This window comes from Pelophylax lessonae (genome assembly GCF_965119305.1).
Source record: "Pelophylax lessonae genome assembly, chromosome: 7".
Taxonomy (NCBI): Eukaryota; Metazoa; Chordata; class Amphibia; order Anura; family Ranidae; genus Pelophylax; species Pelophylax lessonae.
In genome coordinates, this window is record NC_138774.1 from 300230298 (window position 1) to 300247525 (window position 17228).

General features: G+C 34.2%; 1 protein-coding gene across 1 annotated transcript in view; it reads right to left on the reverse strand.

Moving 5' to 3' along the window:
• The window catches only part of TEX11 (testis expressed 11), a gene marked incomplete at its 5' end in the record, with an annotated part of 118119 nt that overhangs the window by 52293 nt on the left and 48598 nt on the right, over window positions 1-17228 (reverse strand). The gene's annotated exons all lie outside the window — the stretch shown is intronic.

The following is a 17228-nucleotide window of genomic DNA, read 5'->3' on the forward strand; positions in this document are numbered from 1 at the left end:
TACTGTCATATAACTGCCATGAAAACTGCCATATTGCTGTCATATAACTGCCATATTACTGTCATATAACTGCCATGAAAACTGCCATATTATTGTCATATAACTGCCATATTACTGTCATATAACTGCCATGAAAACTGCCATACTACTGTCATATAACTGCCATAATACTGTCATATAACTGCCATAATACTGTCATATAACTGCCATATTACTGTTATACAAGTGTCATAATACTGTCATATAACTGTCACAATACTGTCATATAACTGCCATGAAAACTGCCATATTACTGTCATATAACTGCCATATTACTGTCATGAAAACTGCCATATTACTGTCATATAACTGCCATATTACTGTCATATAACTGCCATGAAAACTGCCATATTACTGTCATATAACTGCCATATTACTGTCATATAACTGCCATGAAAACTGCCATACTACTGTCATATAACTGCCATAATACTGTCATATAACTGCCATATTACTGTTATATAAGTGTCATAATACTGTCATATAACTGTCATAATACTGTCAAATAACTTTCATATAACTGCCATATTACTACTGAGTGGAGGATCAGCAAAATTGGGGGTTACTACTGAGTAAGAGATCAGCAGAGCTGGGGGTTAATAACTAGAGCATGGGCCTCTACTAGTACATGGACCTCTACTAGTACATGGGCCTCTACTAGAGCATGGCCCTCTCCTGGACAAAAGTATTTGATTCACAATCCTAACACGTGACTAGCAGGTCGGATGTGATCCTGACTAACGGGTCTGATGTGATCCTGACTAGCGGGCCGGATGTGATCCTGACTCGGGTCGGATGTGATCCTGACTTGCGGGTTGGATTTGATCCTAACTAGCGGGTCGGATGCGATCCTGACTAGCGGGTCGGATGCGATCCTGACTAGCGGGTCGGATGCGATCCTGACTAATGGGTCGGATGTGATCCTGGGTCGGATGTGATCCTGACTAGCGGGTCAGATGTGATCCTGACTAATGGGTCGGATTTGATCCTGAATAGAGGGTCAGATGTGATCCTGACTAATGGGTCGGAAGCGATCCTGACTAGCGGGTCGGATGCGATCCTGACTAGCGGGTCGGATGCGATCCTGACTAGCGGGTCGGATGTGAATAAAACTTTGCAATGAGTAATATTTGTGAAGGAATGTCTGACCTGCATCTCGTTTCCTGTGGTGTAGCGAATGTCGGTGTCGCTGATCTCATAACTCTCCCTGCAGAGAGAGATTCCATGATCAGGAAACAATGTAACAAAGATAGACTGACATTTCCTGGAGGAGTATACAATGTATATAAGGCAGAATCTATGACAATCCTGGCACCTCCTTCTCATCATCTTCATCATAATAATCTCATTTTACAAATCATTTCCAGAACGGCCAGTTCCATGAGAATAACCCCAGGTGATCCCGCCATAGAGGTCCTTGTTCAGGCACTTCCTGTTATAGGGTGACAACACTCTGTCCTTGTCTCCCAATCATCCTCCTGTGTTGTCACCCTATCACATGGGCTTCTAATGAAGACAAAAGAAGCTTTTCTCAGCACACATTACACAGACAGAGGGACGCCATGCAGCCATCACTGGAGTACAAATCTTCCTGTGAATGGATGAGCAGCCCTCAGCTGACTGGATTTTGTTCTGGGATTGGGATGGGAATCCCACAATGCTGTATACTGTATATAGTAGAGTCTATATACAGGTAATACAGCACATATAGAGGAGTCTATATACAGGTAATACAGTACATATAGAGGAGTCTATATACGGGTAATACAGTACATATAGAGGAGTCTATATACAGGTAATACAGCACATATAAAGGAGTCTATATACAGGTAATACAGCACATATAGAGGAGTCTATATACAGGTAATACAGTACATATAGAGGAGTCTATATACAGGTAATACATTACATATAGAGGAGTCTATATACAGGTAATACAGCACATATAGAGGAGTCTATATACAGGTAATACAGTACATATAGAGGAGTCTATATACAGGTAATACAGTACACATAGAGGAGTCTATATACAGGTAATACAGCACATATAGAGGAGTCTATATACAGGTAATACAGTACATATAGAGGAGTCTATATACAGGTAATACAGCACATATAGAGGAGTCTATATACAGGTAATACAGTACATATAGAGGAGTCTATATACAGGTAATACAGCACATATAGAGGAGTCTATATACAGGTAATACAGCACATATAGAGGAGTCTATATACAGGTAATACACTACATATAGAGGAGTCTATATACAGGTAATACAGTACATATAGAGGAGTCTATATACAGGTAATACAGCACATATAGAGGAGTCTATATACAGGTAATACATTACATATAGAGGAGTCTATATACAGGTAATACAGCACATATAGAGGAGTCTATATACAGGTAATACACTACATATAGAGGAGTCTATATACAGGTAATACAGTACATATAGAGGAGTCTATATACAGGTTATACAGCACATATAGAGGAGTCTATATACAGGTAATACAGCACATATAGAGGAGTCTATATACAGGTAATACAGTACATATAGAGGAGTCTATATACAGGTAATACAGTACATATAGAGGAGTCTATATACAGGTAATACAGCACATATAGAGGAGTCTATATACAGGTAATACAATACATATAGCGGAGTCTATATACAGGTAATACAGTACATATAGAGGAGTCTATATACAGGTAATACAGCACATATAGAGGAGTCTATATACAGATAATACAGTACATATAGAGGAGTCTATATACAGGTAATACAGTACATATAGAGGAGTCTATATACAGGTAATACAGCACATATAGAGGAGTCTATATACAGGTAATACATTACATATAGAGGAGTCTATATACAGGTAATACAGTACATATAGAGGAGTCTATATACAGGTAATACAGTACATATAGCGGAGTCTATATACAGGTAATACAGCACATATAGAGGAGTCTATATACAGGTAATACAGTACATATAGAGGAGTCTATATACAGGTAATACAGTACATATAGAGGAGTCTATATACAGGTAATACAGTACATATAGCGGAGTCTATATACAGGTAATACATTACATATAGAGGAGTCTATATACAGGTAATACAGCACATATAGAGGAGTCTATATACAGGTAATACAGCACATATAGAGGAGTCTATATACAGGTAATACAGTACATATAGAGGAGTCTATATACAGGTAATACAGTACATATAGAGGAGTCTATATACAGGTAATACAGTACATATAGCAGACTCTATATACAGGTAATACAGTACATATAGAGGAGTCTATATACAGGTAATACAGTACATATAGCGGAGTCTATATACAGGTAATACAGCACATATAGAGGAGTCTATATACAGGTAATACAGTACATATAGAGGAGTCTATATACAGGTAATACAGCACATATAGAGGAGTCTATATACAGGTAATACAGTACATATAGAGGAGTCTATATACAGGTAATACAGCACATATAGAGGAGTCTATATACAGGTAATACAGTACATATAGAGGAGTCTATATACAGGTAATACAGTACATATAGAGGAGTCTATATACAGGTAATACAGTACATATAGAGGAGTCTATATACAGGTAATACAGTACATATAGAGGAGTCTATATACAGGTAATACAGCACATATAGAGGAGTCTATATACAGGTAATACATTACATATAGAGGAGTCTATATACAGGTAATACAGTACATATAGAGGAGTCTATATACAGGTAATACAGTACATATAGCGGAGTCTATATACAGGTAATACAGCACATATAGAGGAGTCTATATACAGGTAATACAGTACATATAGAGGAGTCTATATACAGGTAATACAGTACATATAGAGGAGTCTATATACAGGTAATACAGTACATATAGCGGAGTCTATATACAGGTAATACATTACATATAGAGGAGTCTATATACAGGTAATACAGCACATATAGAGGAGTCTATATACAGGTAATACAGCACATATAGAGGAGTCTATATACAGGTAATACAGTACATATAGAGGAGTCTATATACAGGTAATACAGTACATATAGAGGAGTCTATATACAGGTAATACAGTACATATAGCAGACTCTATATACAGGTAATACAGTACATATAGAGGAGTCTATATACAGGTAATACAGTACATATAGCGGAGTCTATATACAGGTAATACAGCACATATAGAGGAGTCTATATACAGGTAATACAGTACATATAGAGGAGTCTATATACAGGTAATACAGCACATATAGAGGAGTCTATATACAGGTAATACAGTACATATAGAGGAGTCTATATACAGGTAATACAGCACATATAGAGGAGTCTATATACAGGTAATACAGTACATATAGAGGAGTCTATATACAGGTAATACAGTACATATAGAGGAGTCTATATACAGGTAATACAGTACATATAGAGGAGTCTATATACAGGTAATACAGTACATATAGCGGAGTCTATATACAGGTAATACATTACATATAGAGGAGTCTATATACAGGTAATACAGTACATATAGCGGAGTCTATATACAGGTAATACATTACATATAGAGGAGTCTATATACAGGTAATACAGTACATATAGAGGAGTCTATATACAGGTAATACAGCACATATAGAGGAGTCTATATACAGGTAATACAGTACATATAGAGGAGTCTATATACAGGTAATACAGTACATATAGAGGAGTCTATATACAGGTAATACATTACATATAGAGGAGTCTATATACAGGTAATACATTACATATAGAGGAGTCTATATACAGGTAATACAGCACATATAGAGGAGTCTATATACAGGTAATACAGCACATATAGAGGAGTCTATATACAGGTAATACAGCACATATAGAGGAGTCTATATACAGGTAATACAGCACATATAGAGGAGTCTATATACAGGTAATACAGTACATATAGAGGAGTCTATATACAGGTAATACAGTACATATAGAGGAGTCTATATACAGGTAATACAGTATATATAGAGGAGTATATATACAGGTAATACAGTACATATAGCAGAGTCTATATACAGGTAATACACCACATATAGAGGAGTCTATATACAGGTAATACAGTACATATAGCGGAGTCTATATACAGGTAATACAGCACATATAGAGGAGTCTATATACAGGTAATACAGCACATATAGAGGAGTCTATATACAGGTAATACAGTACATATAGAGGAGTCTATATACAGATAATACAGCACATATAGAGGAGTCTATATACAGGTAATACAGCACATATAGAGGAGTCTATATACAGGTAATACAGCACATATAGAGGAGTCTATATACAGGTAATACAGCACATATAGAGGAGTCTATATACAGGTAATACACTACATATAGAGGAGTCTATATACAGGTAATACAGTACATATAGAGGAGTCTATATACAGGTAATACAGTACATATAGAGGAGTCTATATACAGGTAATACAGTACATATAGAGGAGTCTATATACAGGTAATACAGTACATATAGAGGAGTCTATATACAGGTAATACAGCACATATAGAGGAGTCTATATACAGGTAATACAGCACATATAGAGGAGTCTATATACAGGTAATACAGCACATATAGAGGAGTCTATATACAGGTAATACACTACATATAGAGGAGTCTATATACAGGTAATACAGTACATATAGAGGAGTCTATATACAGGTAATACAGCACATATAGAGGAGTCTATATACAGGTAATACAGTACATATAGAGGAGTCTATATACAGGTAATACATTACATATAGAGGAGTCTATATACAGGTAATACAGTACATATAGAGGAGTCTATATACAGGTAATACATTACATATAGAGGAGTCTATATACAGGTAATACAGCACATATAGAGGAGTCTATATACAGGTAATACAGTACATATAGAGGAGTCTATATACAGGTAATACAGTACATATAGCGGAGTCTATATACAGGTAATACATTACATACAGAGGAGTCTATATACAGGTAATACATTACATATAGAGGAGTCTATATACAGGTAATACAGTACATATAGAGGAGTCTATATACAGGTAATACATTACATATAGAGGAGTCTATATACAGGTAATACAGCACATATAGAGGAGTCTATATACAGGTAATACAGCACATATAGAGGAGTCTATATACAGGTAATACAGTACATATAGCAGACTCTATATACAGGTAATACAGTACATATAGAGGAGTCTATATACAGGTAATACAGTACATATAGCGGAGTCCATATACAGGTAATACATTACATATAGAGGAGTCTATATACAGGTAATACAGTACATATAGAGGAGTCTATATACAGGTAATACAGCACATATAGAGGAGTCTATATACAGGTAATACATTACATATAGAGGAGTCTATATACAGGTAATACAGTACATATAGAGGAGTCTATATACAGGTAATACAGTACATATAGAGGAGTCTATATACAGGTAATACAGTACATATAGCGGAGTCTATATACAGGTAATACATTACATATAGAGGAGTCTATATACAGGTAATACAGCACATATAGATGAGTCTATATACAGGTAATACAGCACATATAGAGGAGTCTATATACAGGTAATACAGTACATATAGAGGAGTCTATATACAGGTAATACAGTACATATAGAGGAGTCTATATACAGGTAATACAGTACATATAGCAGACTCTATATACAGGTAATACAGTACATATAGAGGAGTCTATATACAGGTAATACAGTACATATAGCGGAGTCTATATACAGGTAATACAGCACATATAGAGGAGTCTATATACAGGTAATACAGTACATATAGAGGAGTCTATATACAGGTAATACAGTACATATAGAGGAGTCTATATACAGGTAATACAGTACATATAGAGGAGTCTATATACAGGTAATACAGCACATATAGAGGAGTCTATATACAGGTAATACATTACATATAGAGGAGTCTATATACAGGTAATACAGCACATATAGAGGAGTCTATATACAGGTAATACAGCACATATAGAGGAGTCTATATACAGGTAATACAGCACATATAGAGGAGTCTATATACAGGTAATACAGCACATATAGAGGAGTCTATATACAGGTAATACAGTACATATAGAGGAGTCTATATACAGGTAATACAGTACATATAGAGGAGTCTATATACAGGTAATACAGTACATATAGAGGAGTCTATATACAGGTAATACAGTATATATAGAGGAGTCTATATACAGGTAATACAGTACATATAGCAGAGTCTATATACAGGTAATACACCACATATAGAGGAGTCTATATACAGGTAATACAGTACATATAGAGGAGTCTATATACAGGTAATACAGTACATATAGAGGAGTCTATATACAGGTAATACAGCACATATAGAGGAGTCTATATACAGGTAATACATTACATATAGAGGAGTCTATATACAGGTAATACAGTACATATAGAGGAGTCTATATACAGGTAATACAGTACATATAGCGGAGTCTATATACAGGTAATACAGCACATATAGAGGAGTCTATATACAGGTAATACAGTACATATAGAGGAGTCTATATACAGGTAATACAGTACATATAGAGGAGTCTATATACAGGTAATACAGTACATATAGCGGAGTCTATATACAGGTAATACATTACATATAGAGGAGTCTATATACAGGTAATACAGCACATATAGAGGAGTCTATATACAGGTAATACAGCACATATAGAGGAGTCTATATACAGGTAATACAGTACATATAGAGGAGTCTATATACAGGTAATACAGTACATATAGAGGAGTCTATATACAGGTAATACAGTACATATAGCAGACTCTATATACAGGTAATACAGTACATATAGAGGAGTCTATATACAGGTAATACAGTGCATATAGCGGAGTCTATATACAGGTAATACAGCACATATAGAGGAGTCTATATACAGGTAATACAGTACATATAGAGGAGTCTATATACAGGTAATACAGCACATATAGAGGAGTCTATATACAGGTAATACAGTACATATAGAGGAGTCTATATACAGGTAATACAGCACATATAGAGGAGTCTATATACAGGTAATACAGTACATATAGAGGAGTCTATATACAGGTAATACAGTACATATAGAGGAGTCTATATACAGGTAATACAGTACATATAGAGGAGTCTATATACAGGTAATACAGTACATATAGCGGAGTCTATATACAGGTAATACATTACATATAGAGGAGTCTATATACAGGTAATACAGTACATATAGCGGAGTCTATATACAGGTAATACATTACATATAGAGGAGTCTATATACAGGTAATACAGTACATATAGAGGAGTCTATATACAGGTAATACAGCACATATAGAGGAGTCTATATACAGGTAATACAGTACATATAGAGGAGTCTATATACAGGTAATACAGTACATATAGAGGAGTCTATATACAGGTAATACAGCACATATAGAGGAGTCTATATACAGGTAATACATTACATATAGAGGAGTCTATATACAGGTAATACAGCACATATAGAGGAGTCTATATACAGGTAATACAGCACATATAGAGGAGTCTATATACAGGTAATACAGCACATATAGAGGAGTCTATATACAGGTAATACAGCACATATAGAGGAGTCTATATACAGGTAATACAGTACATATAGAGGAGTCTATATACAGGTAATACAGTACATATAGAGGAGTCTATATACAGGTAATACAGTATATATAGAGGAGTCTATATACAGGTAATACAGTACATATAGCAGAGTCTATATACAGGTAATACACCACATATAGAGGAGTCTATATACAGGTAATACAGCACATATAGAGGAGTCTATATACAGGTAATACAGCACATATAGAGGAGTCTATATACAGGTAATACAGTACATATAGAGGAGTCTATATACAGATAATACAGCACATATAGAGGAGTCTATATACAGGTAATACAGCACATATAGAGGAGTCTATATACAGGTAATACAGCACATATAGAGGAGTCTATATACAGGTAATACAGCACATATAGAGGAGTCTATATACAGGTAATACACTACATATAGAGGAGTCTATATACAGGTAATACAGTACATATAGAGGAGTCTATATACAGGTAATACAGTACATATAGAGGAGTCTATATACAGGTAATACAGTACATATAGAGGAGTCTATATACAGGTAATACAGCACATATAGAGGAGTCTATATACAGGTAATACAGCACATATAGAGGAGTCTATATACAGGTAATACAGCACATATAGAGGAGTCTATATACAGGTAATACAGCACATATAGAGGAGTCTATATACAGGTAATACACTACATATAGAGGAGTCTATATACAGGTAATACAGTACATATAGAGGAGTCTATATACAGGTAATACAGCACATATAGAGGAGTCTATATACAGGTAATACAGTACATATAGAGGAGTCTATATACAGGTAATACATTACATATAGAGGAGTCTATATACAGGTAATACAGTACATATAGAGGAGTCTATATACAGGTAATACAGTACATATAGAGGAGTCTATATACAGGTAATACAGTACATATAGAGGAGTCTATATACAGGTAATACAGTACATATAGAGGAGTCTATATACAGGTAATACAGTACATATAGAGGAGTCTATATACAGGTAATACATTACATATAGAGGAGTCTATATACAGGTAATACAGCACATATAGAGGAGTCTATATACAGGTAATACAGTACATATAGAGGAGTCTATATACAGGTAATACAGTACATATAGAGGAGTCTATATACAGGTAATACAGTACATATAGCAGACTCTATATACAGGTAATACAGTACATATAGAGGAGTCTATATACAGGTAATACAGTACATATAGCGGAGTCCATATACAGGTAATACATTACATATAGAGGAGTCTATATACAGGTAATACAGTACATATAGAGGAGTCTATATACAGGTAATACAGCACATATAGAGGAGTCTATATACAGGTAATACATTACATATAGAGGAGTCTATATACAGGTAATACAGTACATATAGAGGAGTCTATATACAGGTAATACAGTACATATAGAGGAGTCTATATACAGGTAATACAGTACATATAGCGGAGTCTATATACAGGTAATACATTACATATAGAGGAGTCTATATACAGGTAATACAGCACATATAGAGGAGTCTATATACAGGTAATACAGCACATATAGAGGAGTCTATATACAGGTAATACAGTACATATAGAGGAGTCTATATACAGGTAATACAGTACATATAGAGGAGTCTATATACAGGTAATACAGTACATATAGCAGACTCTATATACAGGTAATACAGTACATATAGAGGAGTCTATATACAGGTAATACAGTACATATAGCGGAGTCTATATACAGGTAATACAGCACATATAGAGGAGTCTATATACAGGTAATACAGTACATATAGAGGAGTCTATATACAGGTAATACAGCACATATAGAGGAGTCTATATACAGGTAATACAGTACATATAGAGGAGTCTATATACAGGTAATACAGCACATATAGAGGAGTCTATATACAGGTAATACAGTACATATAGAGGAGTCTATATACAGGTAATACAGTACATATAGAGGAGTCTATATACAGGTAATACAGTACATATAGAGGAGGCTATATACAGGTAATACAGTACATATAGCGGAGTCTATATACAGGTAATACATTACATATAGAGGAGTCTATATACAGGTAATACAGTACATATAGCGGAGTCTATATACAGGTAATACATTACATATAGAGGAGTCTATATACAGGTAATACAGCACATATAGAGGAGTCTATATATAGGTAATACAGTACATATAGAGGAGTCTATATACAGGTAATACAGTACATATAGAGGAGTCTATATACAGGTAATACAGCACATATAGAGGAGTCTATATACAGGTAATACATTACATATAGAGGAGTCTATATACAGGTAATACAGCACATATAGAGGAGTCTATATACAGGTAATACAGCACATATAGAGGAGTCTATATACAGGTAATACAGCACATATAGAGGAGTCTATATACAGGTAATACAGCACATATAGAGGAGTCTATATACAGGTAATACAGTACATATAGAGGAGTCTATATACAGGTAATACAGTACATATAGAGGAGTCTATATACAGGTAATACAGTACATATAGAGGAGTCTATATACAGGTAATACAGTACATATAGAGGAGTCTATATACAGGTAATACAGTACATATATAGGAGTCTATATACAGGTAATACAGTACATATAGAGCGAGTCTATATACAGGTAATACAGCCACATATAGAGGAGTCTATATACAGGTAATACAGCACATATAGAGGAGTCTATATACAGGTAATACAGTACATATAGAGGAGTCTATATACAGGTAATACAGCACATATAGAGGAGTCTATATACAGGTAATACAGTACATATAGAGGAGTCTATATACAGGTAATACAGCACATATAGAGGAGTCTATATACAGGTAATACAGCACATATAGAGGAGTCTATATACAGGTAATACCGAGTAATATAGAGGAGTCTATATACAGGTAATACAGTACATATAGAGGAGTCTATATACAGGTAATACAGTACATATAGAGGAGTCTATATACAGGTAATACAGTACATATAGAGGAGTCTATATACAGGTAATACAGCACATATAGAGGAGTCTATATACAGGTAATACAGCACATATAGAGGAGTCTATATACAGGTAATACAGTACATATAGAGGAGTCTATATACAGGTAATACAGCACATATAGAGGAGTCTATATACAGGTAATACAGTACATATAGAGGAGTCTATATACAGGTAATACAGTACATATAGAGGAGTCTATATACAGGTAATACAGTACATATAGAGGAGTCTATATACAGGTAATACAGTACATATAGAGGAGTCTATATACAGGTAATACAGCACATATAGAGGAGTCTATATACAGGTAATACAGTACATATAGAGGAGTCTATATACAGGTAATACAGTACATATAGAGGAGTCTATATACAGGTAATACAGTACATATAGAGGAGTCTATATACAGGTAATACAGTACATATAGAGGAGTCTATATACAGGTAATACAGCACATATAGAGGAGTCTATATACAGGTAATACATTACATATAGAGGAGTCTATATACAGGTAATACAGTACATATAGAGGAGTCTATATACAGGTAATACAGTACATATAGAGGAGTCTATATACAGGTAATACAGTACATATAGAGGAGTCTATATACAGGTAATACAGTACATATAGAAGGAGTCTATATACAGGTAATACAGTACATATAGAGGAGTCTATATACAGGTAATACAGTACATATAGAGGAGTCTATATACAGGTAATACAGTACATATAGAGGAGTCTATATACAGGTAATACAGCACATATAGAGGAGTCTATATACAGGTAATACAGCACATATAGAGGAGTCTATATACAGGTAATACAGTACATATAGAGGAGTCTATATACAGGTAATACAGTACATATAGAGGAGTCTATATACAGGTAATACAGTACATGTTTTTTTTTATAGAGGAGTCTATATACAGGTAATACAGTACATATAGAGGAGTCTATATACAGGTAATACAGTACATATAGAGGAGTCTATATACAGGTAATACAGCACATATAGAGGAGTCTATATACAGGTAATACAGCACATATAGAGGAGTCTATATACAGGTAATACAGTACATATAGAGGAGTCTATATACAGGTAATACAGTACATATAGAGGAGGTCTATATACAGGTAATACAGTACATATAGAGGAGTCTATATACAGGTAATACAGTACATATAGAGGAGTCTATATACAGGTAATACAGTACATATAGAGGAGTCTATATACAGGTAATACAGCACATATAGAGGAGTCTATATACAGGTAATACAGTACATATAGAGGAGTCTATATACAGGTAATACAGCACATATAGAGGAGTCTATATACAGGTAATACAGTACATATAGAGGAGTCTATATACAGGTAATACAGCACATATAGAGGAGTCTATATACAGGTAATACAGTACATATAGAGGAGTCTATATACAGGTAATACAGTACATATAGAGGAGTCTATATACAGGTAATACAGTACATATAGAGGAGTCTATATACAGGTAATACAGTACATATAGAGGAGTCTATATACAGGTAATACAGTACATATAGAGGAGTCTATATACAGGTAATACAGTACATATAGCGGAGTCTATATACAGGTAATACATTACATATAGAGGAGTCTATATACAGGTAATACAGCACATATAGAGGAGTCTATATATAGGTAATACAGTACATATAGAGGAGTCTATATACAGGTAATACAGTACATATAGAGGAGTCTATATACAGGTAATACAGCACATATAGAGGAGTCTATATACAAGGTAATACATTACATATAGAGGAGTCTATATACAGGTAATACAGCACATATAGAGGAGTCTATATACAGGTAATACAGCACATATAGAGGAGTCTATATACAGGTAATACAGCACATATAGAGGAGTCTATATACAGGTAATACAGCACATATAGAGGAGTCTATATACAGGTAATACAGTACATATAGAGGAGTCTATATACAGGTAATACAGTACATATAGAGGAGTCTATATACAGGTAATACAGTACATATAGAGGAGTCTATATACAGGTAATACAGTACATATAGAGGAGTCTATATACAGGTAATACAGTATATATAGAGGAGTCTATATACAGGTAATACAGTACATATAGCAGAGTCTATATACAGGTAATACAGTACATATAGAGGAGTCTATATACAGGTAATACAGTACATATAGCGGAGTCTATATACAGGTAATACAGCACATATAGAGGAGTCTATATACAGGTAATACAGCACATATAGAGGAGTCTATATACAGGTAATACAGTACATATAGAGGAGACTATATACAGATAATACAGCACATATAGAGGAGTCTATATACAGGTAATACAGCACATATAGAGGAGTCTATATACAGGTAATACAGCACATATAGAGGAGTCTATATACAGGTAATACAGCACATATAGAGGAGTCTATATACAGGTAATACAGTACATATAGAGGAGTCTATATACAGGTAATACAGTACATATAGAGGAGTCTATATACAGGTAATACAGTACATATAGAGGAGTCTATATACAGGTAATACAGTACATATAGAGGAGTCTATATACAGGTAATACAGTACATATAGAGGAGTCTATATACAGGTAATACAGTACATATAGAGGAGTCTATATACAGGTAATACAGTACATATAGAGGAGTCTATATACAGGTAATACAGTACATATAGAGGAGTCTATATACAGGTAATACAGTACATATAGAGGAGTCTATATACAGGTAATACAGTACATATAGAGGAGTCTATATACAGGTAATACAGCACATATAGAGGAGTCTATATACAGGTAATACAGCACATATAGAGGAGTCTATATACAGGTAATACAGCACATATAGAGGAGTCTATATACAGGTAATACACTACATATAGAGGAGTCTATATACAGGTAATACAGTACATATAGAGGAGTCTATATACAGGTAATACAGCACATATAGAGGAGTCTATATACAGGTAATACAGTACATATAGAGGAGTCTATATACAGGTAATACATTACATATAGAGGAGTCTATATACAGGTAATACAGTACATATAGAGGAGTCTATATACAGGTAATACAGTACATATAGAGGAGTCTATATACAGGTAATACAGTACATATAGCGGAGTCTATATACAGGTAATACAGCACATATAGAGGAGTCTATATACAGGTAATACAGCACATATAGAGGAGTCTATATACAGGTAATACAGCACATATAGAGGAGTCTATATACAGGTAATACAGCACATATAGAGGAGTCTATATACAGGTAATACAGCACATATAGAGGAGTCTATATACAGGTAATACAGCACATATAGAGGAGTCTATATACAGGTAATACAGTACATATAGAGGAGTCTATATACAGGTAATACAGTACATATAGAGGAGTCTATATACAGGTAATACAGTACATATAGAGGAGTCTATATACAGGTAATACAGTACATATAGAGGAGTCTATATACAGGTAATACAGTACATATAGAGGAGTCTATATACAGGTAATACAGTACATATAGAGGAGTCTATATACAGGTAATACAGTACATATAGAGGAGTCTATATACAGGTAATACAGTACATATAGCGGAGTCTATATACAGGTAATACATTACATATAGAGGAGTCTATATACAGGTAATACAGTACATATAGAGGAGTCTATATACAGGTAATACAGCACATATAGAGGAGTCTATATACAGGTAATACAGTACATATAGAGGAGTCTATATACAGGTAATACAGTACATATAGAGGAGTCTATATACAGGTAATACAGTACATATAGAGGAGTCTATATACAGGTAATACAGCACATATAGAGGAGTCTATATACAGGTAATACAGCACATATAGAGGAGTCTATATACAGGTAATACAGCACATATAGAGGAGTCTATATACAGGTAATACAGTACATATAGAGGAGTCTATATACAGGTAATACAGTACATATAGAGGAGTCTATATACAGGTAATACAGTACATATAGAGGAGTCTATATACAGGTAATACAGTACATATAGAGGAGTCTATATACAGGTAATACAGCACATATAGAGGAGTCTATATACAGGTAATACAGTACATATAGAGGAGTCTATATACAGGTAATACAGTACATATAGAGGAGTCTATATACAGGTAATACAGTACATATAGAGGAGTCTATATACAGGTAATACAGTACATATAGAGGAGTCTATATACAGGTAATACAGTACATATAGAGGAGTCTATATACAGGTAATACAGTACATATAGAGGAGTCTATATACAGGTAATACAGTACATATAGAGCGAGTCTATATACAGGTAATACAGCACATATAGAGGAGTCTATATACAGGTAATACAGCACATATAGAGGAGTCTATATACAGGTAATACAGCACATATAGAGGAGTCTATATACAGGTAATACAGCACATATAGAGGAGTCTATATACAGGTAATACAGCACATATAGAGGAGTCTATATACAGGTAATACAGCACATATAGAGGAGTCTATATACAGGTAATACAGCACATATAGAGGAGTCTATATACAGGTAATACAGTACATATAGAGGAGTCTATATACAGGTAATACAGCACATATAGAGGAGTCTATATACAGGTAATACAGTACATATAGAGGAGTCTATATACAGGTAATACAGTACATATAGAGGAGTCTATATACAGGTAATACAGTACATATAGAGGAGTCTATATACAGGTAATACAGTACATATAGAGGAGTCTATATACAGGTAATACAGTACATATAGAGGAGTCTATATACAGGTAATACAGTACATATAGAGGAGTCTATATACAGGTAATACAGTACATATAGAGGAGTCTATATACAGGTAATACAGTACATATAGAGGAGTCTATATACAGGTAATACAGTACATATAGAGGAGTCTATATACAGGTAATACAGTACATATAGAGGAGTCTATATACAGGTAATACAGCACATATAGAGGAGTCTATATACAGGTAATACAGCACATATAGAGGAGTCTATATACAGGTAATACAGTACATATAGAGGAGTCTATATACAGGTAATACAGCACATATAGAGGAGTCTATATACAGGTAATACAGTACATATAGAGGAGTCTATATACAGGTAATACAGTACATATAGAGGAGTCTATATACAGGTAATACAGTACATATAGAGGAGTCTATATACAGGTAATACAGTACATATAGAGGAGTCTATATACAGGTAATACAGTACATATAGAGGAGTCTATATACAGGTAATACAGTACATATAGAGGAGTCTATATACAGGTAATACAGTACATATAGAGGAGTCTATATACAGGTAATACAG